Raw genomic sequence first — 14,351 nt, 5'->3', positions numbered from 1 at the left:
GTTACCATCTGTACGTTTGCTTGCAAGTTGAGATTTCCCCATGTACCTCCGGTTGATAGAATCTCACTCTGGTGTTCCCTCTCGGGGCTCCTCTCGACTTGTTCCATGTTCTTCTTGGTGTCCAACCTCGCTGGGCAGTTCCGCCTCGGTTGGATTGACGGTAGCCTTGTTCTAAAAAAGGTTGTTGTTGGGCATCCAATGCTTGCCTGCTGGTTGATGCTCCTTCTTGTTCACAGTCAGATCCGCTACCTACAGAGGAATCCGAGAAAGTTGCAAACCTCCTAGGTGCTTGTCTGCCTCTGTTGGTATAGAAGCCTTGGTCGTCTTGTTCGTAATATTCATCCGCCAAGTATGGATAAGTGACTTTCTTATCGTATGCACGGATATCCTTGCTGAGTTTGTTTAATTTCCTATTGAGGGTCACTGTGTTGAACTCGGCTAGTGTTTTTTCAGCTTTTTCCAGTGCCTCTTTGGCATTTGCAAGGGCGCCGTTCTCTAGTATTTCTTTTTTCAAATCAGCAATCTCTTGTGTAAGTTTCTTGACGTATTCTATGGCCGTTTCCACCCCTAGCACCATTCAGTGCCTAGAGCAGTTGTTGGCCACGAAGCTGAAGCCTTCCCTAAATTTAGGTACATCAATGAAAATACCCGGCTCGTTTTTTACTTGTAATCCCTTTGGAATTATATTTGAGGCCAGATATTTTGTGAGCACATGACCATGGAGTCTGGAACGAATCAATTTCTTCTCCAAACGCTCTAATTTCATCAATTTTTCATTTAGCGTTACATCAGACGTTGTTCTCTCAGAGCCCAGGAGGAAACTGGAAGAGTTTTGATCTTCTATTAGTTTCGCGATGTACTCTTCTGTATAAGACAAAGTTTCCTTATCTGACATGTCTTGGTATTAATAGATGTGCATTTGGAAACAAAGAACTTTCCACATGGGAAGATTTAACCATGAACCTTAGTATCCGAAAGGAACCCTCGCAAGTGGAACTTGCAAAAGAATATTTTTACAAAATGGGGTAACCCTGTGTCCCTCAGAACCTGGGTAAACGTGTTTGACAAAAAAGTGGTTCTGTCGGGTAATATACAATCTCTTAGGGTTAGGCTAAAGATAGCTCTAAAACACAAACAATCAAAACTCTCTGATATCCAAAGTTTTTATGTATATTAAAAACAAAGACCAATGAAACAGTAAAATGGAATTACTTCATTCCACTACAATACTGACAAATATAAGTGAAGTGACTCTAGTGATTTCAGTGACAATTGTGAAACATATGGTGACACTTATATACAAGAACGTTAAATCAATACACTTTGCAACAAAGGGAAGGGAGAGGGTAGGACGATACGTTGTTTTATCGTTCAGTGGCCAGTTTCATCAAAGTAAAAGTTCCAAGGAAAGCAAGGAATTATTGTCCATATTCCTGGAATTATCTTGGCCAAAAGGATGAGCGTCGACGTTTCGACCCAAGTTGCGCCCCAATTGGTGGTCGCGGCGGGTCTTTATCAAGACAAAGGGGGCTGGAAAAAAGGGAAACCTGTATCAGAGAGATGCATTGTGCAAACCGTCCTGAATGACGAGAGTAGCTTATGGTTACTTACATGGGGAATGATCAAATTTTAATGCGTTCCAGAGGGTAGCCCGTTGGTCAACCTGGAACAAAGTATTTAAATAGGAATATTTAGTGGCGTGGGATACATTTACACCCATCATTTTAAGTGCCTAGGTGACAGTGGAAGTTAGTCTGCCCTGGACTGTGCACGAGTGAATTAGCCTATTTAATTTAGCCTTTCTAGAAAGCTTGTATAAATGCTACCAGGCTGGTAGCATGGGAGCCAATCTTGTTTGTCCATGGGCATCCGTGATTAAGTGAGGGCAACTGACTGCGCCGGCAAAAGCCTACCGAGCGCGTTACATACCAGGGTGACTCAGCCGAAGTGCCTGTGTTCTATTTAAAAATTACTTGGGAAATGCGCCGGAAAAAACATACCGAGCGCATTACATGCCCGGATGACTCAACCGAAGTGCCTGCGTGGTATTTAAAAATTGCAAGTCTATTTAGGCTAGATGGGGCAGTCAGAAAGCGGTGTCCGGACTTACCCTCAATATGCACGAAGCAGCGTTAATGTCTCCGCGAAGTGGGAACAGCGATCCGAGTGCAACCGCCTGAACCGCGCTCTCTGATTACAAGCGCTCGTAGTAAGGGGCTCGTCTCTTCGCGGTAACTATACTCGTTTCCCGGCAACGTGAGGCCGGAACGAGACTGGCCAATCAAATGCTCAGCGTCAGCGAGGAAGGCGGAATGCCTTTCTCCTCGAGGACGCAGCGGACGTCCGTTGTTAAGCAACCATTGGACGCTTGGTAGTGCATGCGCGAGTTCCACAATTGGCAATGGAGAGAGAGGGGCATGTAAACAACCTTTCACATTCCCAGACATATTAAATAAACAGAAAATAAAGTAAGCATACAAAGTCTTTCAATGATTAAGAAGATCATAAGCGTCACACAAATTGATGGGTTCTCAACACAGAAAGGCAATATTACGATAAATTGAAGCAGTTACATGTAACATCATGTGCATATTTGTAATCCAAGTATATCCTGGGGTATGACATCCAGAATATTTCTAGGTTATCTCATATATATCAGTAATTAAAGCCCAGTGTTTACAGTAGCGCCATCTGTTTACTAATCTCCTCATGTTCATTCAATCCCTGGCTTACAGAGTTCAAGATATGGATCCATTTGCATTCTTTTCTGTTCAGTGTGGTGGACAGTGAACCACCTCTTGGATTCATATTGATTTTCTCCAGGATGCGCCAGCGCATGCTTGTTGGGTCATGGTTATTGCTCAGAAAGTGTTCCACCATAGGTGCACCTTGTACTTTGCAGCGAATCCGGCTCATATGCTGCAATATGCGTGTTTTTACTTTTTGCGTCGTCTGTCCAACATATGGTTTATTGCATGGACATAAAATGATGTAAATGACGTTGGTAGTGTTGCAGTTGGTCAGGGTGGGCAGGCTATGGGTCTTGTTGTTGTAGATGAAGGATGGGCCATCCATGCACATGGGACACGCTTTGCAGGTACCACACCTGACATGTCCTCTTATAGGTGGTAAACCTAGCTGGTCTCTGAGAGTCACTGGTTTGGGTGGTTCTAAAAAGGCTTTCACAACATTGCCCTTTATATTTCTCCCTCTCTTAAAGGCAAAAAGTGGAGTTGCTTCAGTATTCAGTTCCGTGGCAACCAGATTCCAGTATTTCTTTATTGTCTTTTTTACCACGTTACTTTTAGAATGGAAAGTGGTGACACAAACCAAACCAACCGAGTCCGAACCTTTATCTCTCGGAGTCAGGAGTTCCTCTCTCGGACAGTACCACGCTCTTTTTTTGGCCCGTTTCAGGAGACCTACCGGGTAGCCACGTTCCCGTAGGCGTTCAGTTAGAGTCTCGCATTCCTTAAAGAAGTCCGTTTTCTTGGTGCAGTGGCGTCTAATGCGTAGATACTGACCAAAAGGCAGGTTATCTCGTAGATTGCGTGGGTGGTGTGAGTCATACTTCAATAGAGTGTTTTTTTCCATAGGTTTCCTGCATAGGTCACAAATCAGTACACCATCTTCTGATTTAAAGACAAGATCCAAGAAAGCAATGTTCTTTTTGTCATAATTCATTGTGAATTGTATATCTTTACTTCTTGTATTCAGCCAAAGAAAGAAATCCTTGAGGTAAGCTTCAGATCCAGTCCAGATCATTATCACATCATCGATATAACGTTTCCATATCGAGATGGAGTCAATGAATGGGTTATCTTCTGTGTATAGATGGCATTCTTCGTACTGGTCCATATAGAGATTCGCCAGGCTTGGGGCATATGTAGCTCCCATTGCTACCCCTTTGCATTGGAGGTAGAACTGCTGCTGGAATACAAAGTAGTTCCGCTTCATTGCGATTTCCAGCAGGTCAATTAGGAAGGAGGTGGGTATCCAGTGGGGTGCTGGCCGTTTTTCTAATATCTCCTGGATGCCCTTGATTGCACTGTCTTGCGGTATCGAGGTATATAGAGACGAGACATCGAGTGTGACCATATACTGTTTCGCCTCGTCATATGGTTGTCCTTCCAGGAGTTGAATTATGTGCATAGAGTCCCGCACATAGGATTTGGTTTCAGGTACCAGCGGTTGCAGAAAATAATCAATGAATTGATTTATTGGTTCTAGTACAGAACCGCAGCCTGAAATTATTGGTCTTCCGGGCGGATTGTCCAACCTCTTGTGTACCTTCGGTAAGGTATAGATTGTAGGGATACGGGGCTCCTTTTTTTTTCACAACCAAGTTTATTGAGCAAAAGAATGACAAGCATGAGGTACCTTCCCACACCAAGGTCACCACATCAAGATCATTGTATTGATCACATACATAAGAAATACTAAGCAAGTATCGATGAAGCTCAGCTTTAAAATCCCAACTACCCATCCCAACCCCAACTACACCCCCACCCGTACCCACTATCCCCCCCCCCTTCCACACATGTACAAAGGCAATACAAAGATGGTTCACATAAGAAAAGCAGGCATGAAGCAACCTGGGATGTGCTTTGAGGCCAGAGACAGCGCTGCGATCAAATGTCCTCCTCCGGTTCCGCCGGGGGTTCCAAGGATAGGCCACGGTAGTCAGCCCACCGCTTCCAGATCTTGAAGTGCTTGCGTGGGCAGCCCCGCGCCTCAAAAATCGGTTTCTCAAGACCCATAAAATAGTCCAATCCCGCCTTCCATGCCGACAGGGGGGGGGGCCCTCACAGATTTCCAGGCCCGAGCCAAGTCACGCTTAGCCACCACCAGGCCCAGAAGCAATAGATGACGTTTATAGATGTTGCCCCCAACCCCTTCCATGACGTGCAGCAGGCCCAGCCGGTGGGTACGGGGAAGATCCCAGCCCAGGACCTCAGCCAGGCAATTCCATACACCCCTCCAGAAGCCAGCCAGGCGACCACATGACCATACTGTGTGCAACAGGGTGCCAGGCACTTCCCCACATCGCAGGCACTCCGATGACTCAATCAAACCAGCCCTCCACGGTCGTTCACGCGTGTAATAGGCACGATGCAGATACTTGAATTGTATGAGACGGAGCCGAACCGCGATAGCGGTGCCACGAGGGGACTCCAGGGCCTCTCTCCAGTCGTCCTCGTCCAGGGTGCCCACGTCCACCTCCCAGGCTTCCCGGAGGGAGCTGAGAGTAGACGAGCAGTGAATAACCAGAGTCTGGTAGATCCTGGAAACCTTCTTGTCTCCCAGGTCGCCCATGAAGACTTTCGCCTCAATTGGGCTAAACTCTGGAAGGGAGTCAAGGCCGGCGATGCTTGGGGCGAGGGCATGTCGCAGCTGTAAGTAACGGAAAAACTGGGACTGAGGCATTTGGAATTCCACTCGGAGGTCTGCAAAGGACTTGAGGGTTGCGCCGGACACGACGTGACCTAGTTGAGTAATCCCAATAGTCTCCCAACCCTCGAACCCAGCCAGAGTCGCCAGCTCTGGAAGCAGACCGTTGTGCCACAGCGGCGTTTCCGCTGTCAACTTGCCCCACCACCCCATGCGGCGCAAGGACTGCCGCCACACTGCAAAGACCACCCTTGTCACCGATGGCAATCCACGGCGTATACGCGCCGAGTATAGAACGGTGTGGAGCGTATGGTCACCCATAAGATGCCTTTCCAGGGCATATGCCGGATCACTCCTATCCCCGTACCACCAATCGTTAAGAACAAGTAGGTGCGATGCTTGGTAGTAGGAGAGGAGATCGGACGTGGCCAAGCCACCACAGTAGGTGGATAGAAAACATGTCTTTAGGGCCACCCTGGCTGCTCCGCCCTCCCACAGGAAGCGGCCCAGCACAGAGTTCACTTGGCGAAACCACTCCATGCCGATAGGGTGTGGGAAATGTTGGAGTTGGTACAGCAGTCTCGGCAACGCCACCATCTTAAAGATGGCCGACCTTCCAAAGATCGTGAGCGGCATCCTGGACCACGTTTTAACATCTGCCTGGACCCGTTCCCACACCGGTAGGACACTACGCGTCCATGCCACGGCCCGCGAAGTCGAGAGGAAAACACCCAAGTATTTCAGGCCGTCCGTCGCTACCCGTAGATCAGCAGCCCAATCGTCGGCAACCACTCCGCCATGCAAAACCCACAGGGTCGACTTAGATAGGTTAAGGGTAAGCCCGGAGACTGCACCAAACCCCCGCATGATCTCTAGGATTCGAGGGCCAGAGCGCCGCAGATCCGTAAGGAACAGGAGGACATCGTCCGCGTAGAGTGCAATTCTATCAGTAAGGGTATCGTTCCAGACAAAGCCACGCAGCTGGGCATCTAGCCGCACCCGCGCCGCGAGGGGCTCCATGGCCAGGGCAAATAGGTATGGGGACAACAGGCAACCCTGGCGCGTACCGCGGCCGATTGGGAAGCGTCCGGAGACCGCGCCTGCCACCCGGACCGACGCCGTAACATTAGTATACAGGAGGCGGATATAGGACAAAAAGACCGGCCCGAGGTTGAGGCGGGCCAATAAGGTGAAGAGATACGCCCAGCTCACCGAGTCAAAGGCCCGGTCCATGTCCGCAAGGAGAAGTGCGGCCTGTTCATCCCTAGCACTCATGGCGTCGATCGCTGCCTGCGCCCGCCGGATATTGTGTCGGGTGGCCCTGCGCGGCATGAACCCGGCCTGGTCGGGGTGGACCAGGTCGGCTATGAGGGGCAGAAGGCGGTTCGCCAGGGCTTTCGCCAAGATCTTGGCCTCGATGTTGAGGAGGGAGATAGGCCTGTAGGAATCATGACGGTCAGGCGCCCTACCAGGCTTCAAAAAGACCACAATCTCAGCATGACGCCAGTCAGGTGGCAGCTCGCCCCTAGACCGCGCTGCCTCAAGCGCATTGCGAAAGTGGGGTCCCAGCTGGACGTGGAATTTTTTATAAAATTCGGCAGGGTAGCCACTAGGGCCGGGCGCCTTCCCAGTGTTCAGTTGGCCAAGGGCCTCCCCTAGCTCCTCGGACGTAAGCGGGACCTCTAGGGCCGTTCTAGTCTCCTCCGGGACTGCCTGCGGGAGTAAAGCATCCAAGTACGGGGCAATCCCGCTCTCCCTCAGCGGATCGCGAGGGGCATATTGTGCCTCATAGTAGCGGGCAAAGCTGGCCGCCAATTGGTCCGGGTCGGTTATGACTGAGCCATCTCCCGCCGTGAGACCGGGTAGCTCCAGGGGCTGGAAGGTCGCCTGGCAAAGTCTATGTAGCATGGTGCAGGACTTATCGCCCCACTGATACACCCTACTGCGCGTGGCGAGCCATGCCTGCCGGGCCTCCTCATGTAGGACCGAGGAGTAAGTCTGCTGGGCTTGCAGGAGCTGGCGCACCACGCCCTCCTCACCCCCAAGTCGACCACGCTGCTCCAACTCCTCCACGCGGGCCGCGGCAGCCACAATGGCCTCCCGGTGCTTCCGCCGAGCGGCCGCACACCAAGTTATGTCGATGCCCCGGATCGTGGGCTTCAGCGCCTCCCACACCACAACAGCATCGGCTCCCCCCACCAAGTTCTCGCGCCAGAAGTGGTCGATTGCCTCCCGTAGGTGCGCCACATAGTCCGGCCGCTGCAACTGCCAGGCGGACATACGCCAGCGAAAGGGTTGCCGTTTAACGGGGAGGGTCAGAGTGGCCAGGACAGGGGAATGATCCGAAAGGCCCCTGGGGAGTATCGAGGCGTCCCTAACACGGCTCAGGCAGGCCCCGGGTACAAACAAGTAATCGAGCCTCGAGAATGACCCATGCACCGCCGATACATACGTGAAGGCCTGTACTGCGGGATGAAAATGCCGCCACACATCGACCCAGCCCATACTGCGCGCCGTTGCACTCAACCGGGTGGGGGCAGCCGCGGGGGGGGGGTCAGACACCACACACGCTCGCCGCTGGCGGTCCAGGCCCACATCCATGACTTCATTCCAATCACCCCCCACCACAGTCAGGACCTCAGGGATCTCGTCCCACAACGCAAACAGCCGTTCAGACAGTGCCCATTGCAGGGGGGGAGGGGCATAGACACTTCCAAAAACCACCGGCTCGGAACCCAGCAGGCCTTTAACAAAAACAAATCTGCCCTGGGGGTCAATCCATTGCTTCTCGTGGACATAGGCCACCCTACGATGAATCAGTATGGCCACCCCCCGCGAGCCCCTCGTAAAGCCAGCATGATAGACCTGGTGGTAGCCGAACCTCTGGAGGCTAAGGGCTTTGGATCCCAGCATGTGCGTTTCCTGAAGCAAAAGAACATCCACCATCTCCCTTTTCCCCCACCGCAGCACAGCCCCCCGCTTAATCTTATCCAGGACACCCCGCACATTCCACGTCACCACCCGCAGGGTCTTCGAAGGAGTCACATTCGCAGCATTAGCCATTATCGACATACAGTTCAAAATCTGGCCCACCCTCCCACCCAGGTGCTACCCGCAAAACGACAAAAAGCACAGCCCCCGACATGTGTGAACCCACCCCCCCAGCCCGCAAACACAACTCCCCCGTTCCAACCCAGAGCCCCCCCAACAACAAGCGCAACACCAAAACACCCCCCCACACCCCACCCCCACCACCCCAATACCTCAGAAAACAGTGAAGTACCTGTCGCGGCATGGAGAGACCCGAGCCCAAAACAGAGGACTCAGGGCCCGCCATACCAATGGATCCCCAAAACCCCACCAAGACGCACACTCACCACCCCCCCAACAACACTCACATCCGTGAGGGTCTGAGGCCCGTATAAGGTACCCTCCGAGCCACACAGTGTCCCCGTGTCTATAGCTGAAGTCTCCACAGGGGAGCCGGCTGGCACATCAAGGACAAAATAAAACAGTCTCACCAGCCAAAGCATATGCAGCAGATAGAATGTGTGGAGGCCCAACAGTGTTCAGCTGCCCGCATCGGAGTGTTCAGAGTCCCTGGTGCCACCCGATTGCGACGCACAGGCGGAAGCCGATCTTTTCTTGGAGCGAGACCTCCGATGTCGGCCCTTCTTGGGCTGGCGTTGTGTCCGCTCCGGCGACGAACCTGGAGACCTGCCCGGGTCCAGTCCCGGTTGGGCGTGGGGACGTAGTCGCACCGCCTCATCCGTCCAGCGAAACACCTCCTCCGGCGAGTCAAAGAAGTGGGTACGAGATTGGTATATGACCCGCAGGCGAGCTGGATACAGGAGCGAGTACTGGAGCTTGAGGCCCCGGAGCTTGGCCTTAGCGTCCATGAAGGAGTGCCGCTGTTGTTGCACCATTTTTGTGTAGTCCGGGAAAATCATAATGGTATGATTCTCAAAGGCGAGGGAGCCCTTGTTCCTCGCCTCCCGCAGGATAACATCACGGTCATGATAGTTCAGCAGGCGGGCTATAACCGGCCGCGGGCGCTCACCCTCCGGCGGCCGCTGGGTCAGGGCCCTGTGGGCCCTCTCGATCACGAAACACCTAGATAACGCCCCTTCAGGGAGCCAGCTCTCCAGCCACCCGGTCAGGAACCTCTCCATGCTGTCCTTCTCGCACCGCTCCGGAAAGCCAATGAAGCGGAGGTTGTTGCGCCGCGCGCGCCCTTCCGCATCCTCCACGCGGGCCGCCAGTGTCCTCTGGACGCTTTCCACCTCCGCAAGGCGCTTCTTTAGGCCACTAATGTCCGCCTCAGTTTCCGTGACACGGGTTTCGACCCCAGCAATCCGCTCCACTGCATTGCGAAGGTCCTGGCGTAAGAGCGTGACATCCGCCCCGACCGCGCCTATCTTGGCATCGAGCATGTCCCGAGACTGGGTTATGGCCGCTAGGATAGCTGCGTTGTCTGGCCCGGGGCCGCCGCTGCCACCGGTCGCCCCAGCGCCACCACTCGGCCCTGTGAATTTATCTATGGGTCCATGCTTGGGCGGGCCACCTCCTCTGTCCCTGGTCATGGCAAGCGCCGGGCAGGGCCAATACCACTCTCGGGCACTGTCGCAAGAACTGGAACGGGGCGGCCCAGATGAGGCCCCAGGGAGGGACACTGCGATCGGATGTCGCGAAAATCGAGGCCCCGGCGTCACCCCAGCAGGACAGGCCGCACCCACAATCGTCCTCACAGGCAGCCGTCCAGGATATAACAGGAAGAATCAGCGGGTCCGCGGTCCATGGGTCGCCGTATCCAGCGGGCCTAGCCAGGGGAGGCGGATCAGGGGGGCCAGCCGGCCACTAGTCCAGCCCCGGTCGCCCCGGGGCACTAGGAGTCCCGCCACCAGACTGTCGCAGGGCCCGGCCACGCCGCCACCACTCGCCGGTCGTGCAGGGGAAGAGCCGATGGGTAGGAGTCGCTGGTTCCGCCTCGAACTCCAGGCGATCGCGGGCGGAGAGATGAGCCCAGGACGGCGTAGCGGATGCCACCCGCACCCGCCAGGTCACAGCTGCCACCAGGCGTCGCGAAACTCGAGGACCCCGGTTTCCGGCCGGCCACCAGGCCGCACTCTGCCGCCGACTCCCCTCGATCACAGGAAGGGAGGAATCACAGGATCCACACACCAATGTAGACTGGAGACTTCACTAGATCGAGTACAGGCACTGGGCACCAACAGTGGGCTCGGGGGTCAGGATAAATGATCGGATTTAGTCCGGGCCGGCGGGAGCTCTACAAGGCTGCGACCGCCATCTTCGCCCGCCAAGCCACGCCCCACGGGGCTCCTTTTTAATCAAGAAGTCTCTTTCCGACGTACTTAGGAAACCTTTGTTGACACCATCCTCTGTCAGAATTTTGATCAGTGCCTGTATGCTGGTGGTCGGGTCCCTAGGTATTGGTTGGTAGCTCTCCTTCACACCTAGTTGGCTCTTGATTTCGGCCACGTAGTCTTCTTTGTTTTGTAGGACAATTGCACCGCCCTTGTCAGCTGGTTTGACAATAATATCAGGGTTATTGCTGAGTTCTTTGAGTGCAAGGGTCTCTTCCTTCGTAAGGTTGTATCGTATGTATTGTCTCTCTTCAATATTCGTCATTACCTCTTGCATTACAATTTGCTCAAATGCCAAAATCCGTTGGCTCATACAGTATGAACCCGGAGTGAAGGTTGACGGTGGTTTGAATGGTGTCGCTGCCATTCTTGGTGTATAGATATTCCTTCCAAAGTGGTATTGAAGTCTCACTTTTCGGAAGAACTTCTGCAGTTCCAATTTTGTGGTGAAGGCATCAGGTCGATTACTCGGCACAAACGTGAGGCCTTTGTTCAGAGCACTTCTTTCTGCAGGGGACATCTGATGGGTGGAGAGATTTATAATGCAGTCATCTGGTGGGCGGGCATCCGCTTGTTGCTCACAGTTATTCTGCAACCCCTCATACCCCGTAGGCTCAGCTCCAGCTATTTGTATCGATGGTTCAAAGACTGTGATGGCTTGGTCCAAGCGGGGATTGTTGGCATCCACCCGCTGTGTGTTCCCTCTTAGTTCTGTTCTTCTTTCTTCGCTTTCGGTTACCATCTGTACGTTTGCTTGCGAGTTGAAATTTCCCCATGTACCTCCGGTTGATAGAATCTCACTCTGGTGTTCCCTCTCGGGGCTCCTCTCGACTTGTTCCATGTTCTTCTTGGTGTCCAACCTCGCTGGGCAGTTCCGCCTCGGTTGGATTGACGGTAGCCTTGTTCTAAAAAAGGTTGTTGTTGGGCATCCAATGCTTGCCTGCTGGTTGATGCTCCTTCTTGTTCACAGTCAGATCCGCTACCTACAGAGGAATCCTAAATTTAGGGAAGGCTTCAGCTTCGTGGCCAACAACTGCTCTAGGCACTGGATGGTGCTAGGGGTGGAAACGGCCATAGAATACGTCAAGAAACTTACACAAGAGATTGCTGATTTGAAAAAAGAAATACTAGAGGACGGCGCCCTTGCAAATGCCAAAGAGGCACTGGAAAAAGCTGAAAAAACACTAGCCGAGTTCAACACAGTGACCCTCAATAGGAAATTAAACAAACTCAGCAAGGATATCCGTGCATACGATAAGAAAGTCACTTATCCATACTTGGCGGATGAATATTACGAACAAGACGACCAAGGCTTCTATACCAACAGAGGCAGACAAGCACCTAGGAGGTTTGCAACTTTCTCGGATTCCTCTGTAGGTAGCGGATCTGACTGTGAACAAGAAGGAGCATCAACCAGCAGGCAAGCATTGGATGCCCAACAACAACCTTTTTTAGAACAAGGCTACCGTCAATCCAACCGAGGCGGAACTGCCCAGCGAGGTTGGACACCAAGAAGAACATGGAACAAGTCGAGAGGAGCCCCGAGAGGGAACACCAGAGTGAGATTCTATCAACCGGAGGTACATGGGGAAATCTCAACTCGCAAGCAAACGTACAGATGGTAACCGAAAGCGAAGAAAGAAGAACAGAACTAAGAGGGAACACACAGCGGGTGGATGCCAACAATCCCCGCTTGGACCAAGCCATCACAGTCTTTGAACCATCGATACAAATAGCTGGAGCTGAGCCTACAGGGTATGAGGGGTTGCAGAATAACCGTGAGCAACAAGCGGATGCCCGCCCACCAGATGACTGCATTATAAATCTCTCCACCCATCAGATGTCCCCTGCAGAAAGAAGTGTTCTGAACAAAGGCCTCACGTTTGTGCCGAGTAATCGACCTGATGCCTTCACCACAAAATTGGAACTGCAGAAGTTCTTCCGAAAAGTGAGACTTCAATACCACTTTGGAAGGAATATCTATACACCAAGAATGGCAGCGACACCATTCAAACCACCGTCAACCTTCACTCCGGGTTCATACTGTATGAGCCAACGGATTTTGGCATTTGAGCAAATTGTAATGCAAGAGGTAATGACGAATATTGAAGAGAGACAATACATACGATAAAACCTTACGAAGGAAGAGACCCTTGCACTCAAAGAACTCAGCAATAACCCTGATATTATTGTCAAACCAGCTGACAAGGGCGGTGCAATTGTCCTACAAAACAAAGAAGACTACGTGGCCGAAATCAAGAGCCAACTAGGTGTGAAGGAGAGCTACCAACCAATACCTAGGGACCCGACCACCAGCATACAGGCACTGATCAAAATTCTGACAGAGGATGGTGTCAACAAAGGTTTCCTAAGTACGTCGGAAAGAGACTTCTTGATTAAAAAGGAGCCCCGTATCCCTACAATCTATACCTTACCGAAGGTACACAAGAGGTTGGACAATCCGCCCGGAAGACCAATAATTTCAGGCTGCGGTTCTGTACTAGAACCAATAAATCAATTCATTGATTATTTTCTGCAACCGCTGGTACCTGAAACCAAATCCTATGTGCGGGACTCTATGCACATAATTTAACTCCTGGAAGGACAACCATATGACGAGGCGAAACAGTATATGGTCACACTCGATGTCTCGTCTCTATATACCTCGATACCGCAAGACAGTGCAATCAAGGGCATCCAGGAGATATTAGAAAAACGGCCAGCACCCCACTGGATACCCACCTCCTTCCTAATTGACCTGCTGGAAATCGCAATGAAGCGGAACTACTTTGTATTCCAGCAGCAGTTATACCTCCAATGCAAAGGGGTAGCAATGGGAGCTACATATGCCCCAAGCCTGGCGAATCTCTATATGGACCAGTACGAAGAATGCCATCTATACACAGAAGATAACCCATTCATTGACTCCATCTCGATATGGAAACGTTATATCGATGATGTGATAATGATCTGGACTGGATCTGAAGCTTACCTCAAGGATTTCTTTCTTTGGCTGAATACAAGAAGTAAAGATATACAATTCACAATGAATTATGACAAAAAGAACATTGCTTTCTTGGATCTTGTCTTTAAATCAGAAGATGGTGTACTGATTTGTGACCTATACAGGAAACCTATGGAAAAAAACACTCTATTGAAGTATGACTCACACCACCCACGCAATCTACGAGATAACCTGCCTTTTGGTCAGTATCTACGCATTAGACGCAACTGCACCAAGAAAACGGACTTCTTTAAGGAATGCGAGACTCTAACTGAACGCCTACGGGAACGTGGCTACCCGGTAGGTCTCCTGAAACGGGCCAAAAAAAGAGCGTGGTACTGTCCGAGAGAGGAACTCCTGACTCCGAGAGATAAAGGTTCGGACTCGGTTGGTTTGGTTTGTGTCACCACTTTCCATTCTAAAAGTAACGTGGTAAAAAAGACAATAAAGAAATACTGGAATCTGGTTGCCACGGAACTGAATACTGAAGCAACTCCACTTTTTGCCTTTAAGAGAGGGAGAAATATAAAGGACAATGTTGTGAAAGCCTTTTTAGAACCACCCAAACCAGT

The 14,351-nt window shown here is 51.6% G+C and overlaps 1 protein-coding gene across 1 annotated transcript in view; it reads left to right on the top strand.

Moving 5' to 3' along the window:
• LOC147697156 (uncharacterized) overlaps positions 1-14,351 on the top strand; it is a 1,724,744-nt gene that overhangs the window by 1,630,732 nt on the left and 79,661 nt on the right. The gene's annotated exons all lie outside the window — the stretch shown is intronic.

The sequence above is a fragment of the Lissotriton vulgaris genome, chromosome 8 (genome assembly GCF_964263255.1).
Source record: "Lissotriton vulgaris chromosome 8, aLisVul1.2, whole genome shotgun sequence".
In the NCBI taxonomy this organism is placed as follows: domain Eukaryota; kingdom Metazoa; phylum Chordata; class Amphibia; order Caudata; family Salamandridae; genus Lissotriton; species Lissotriton vulgaris.
The sequence above is the reverse complement of the archived record's forward strand: the minus strand, read 5'-3'. Positions and strand labels throughout refer to the sequence as shown.